Source organism: Sinocyclocheilus anshuiensis, unplaced genomic scaffold (assembly GCF_001515605.1).
Source record: "Sinocyclocheilus anshuiensis isolate Anshui unplaced genomic scaffold, SAMN03320099.WGS_v1.1 scaffold85, whole genome shotgun sequence".
NCBI lineage: Eukaryota > Metazoa > Chordata > Actinopteri > Cypriniformes > Cyprinidae > Sinocyclocheilus > Sinocyclocheilus anshuiensis.
The window spans coordinates 993,054-993,944 of record NW_015536800.1 but is presented as its reverse complement, the minus strand read 5'-3'; positions in this window follow the sequence as shown (position 1 = coordinate 993,944).

Genomic DNA, 891 nt, shown 5'->3' with positions numbered 1-891 from the left:
CGTGGGGACCACGGCGCTGAAGCACGGGGGTCTTCGAGTGAATTGGAGTGAATATCCTCGTATTATTATCCCCATAACCCATCTCGACACTCCGGGTATGGCCTGCCAGGCCTCGGCCCGCGTGACAAGGGGTTGAATTAACTCGGGTGACTGGCCGCACGGGGGCAGAACACTTATGAGTGATGGAAGAGGAAGTTTCCTCTCTTTTTGAAAATGTTTGTGTTTTATTATTTTTCCCGCTATCACAGCGGTTGGATGCTTGGGCACATGAACGGGCCCGTTGTTTGAACAAAACACATTTCCCTCTGTCCCCGGAGCTGAACGGGGTGTCAAGAGGTGTAAGAGAGGCTGCTTGAAGGGCGGTCCGGCCGTGGCGAGATCTGACCCCATCCTCGTCTCGTGGATCAGGATGACGCCTGAGGCGCTGGGTCCAATGCAATCTTGGGTTGGGGTCCCTGGCGCCGTTTTATTATAACCCATAACCCATCTCGACACTCCGGGGGTGGCCTGCCAGGGTTTGGCCATGCGAGAGCGTCCCCACGTCTGCTGCGCCTTAGCGGGCTGAACGGCGGGGGCGGCAGGTGCTGGCTTCGCGGGCTGCTGAGTCGGCGCAGACTTAGGGTGGGCAGAGGCAGCAGCGGAGCTGGAGCGCTTAGGCAGGAAATGTCGCATAGCCTGGGACGATTTCTGTGCCTCCGTGAAGCGTTCAGCAAACCCTTCGACCGCTGGGCCGAAAAGGCTCTTGGGGGACACAGGAGCATCGAAGAAGGGGATCTTATCCGCGTGAATGAAAGTGAAGTGAAGATGAAACTTCTAAATGATCTAAGCTAACAGAGTGTGTTAAAAATGTAAAAGATTGGATGACCAATAATTTTCTCCTATTAAATTCGG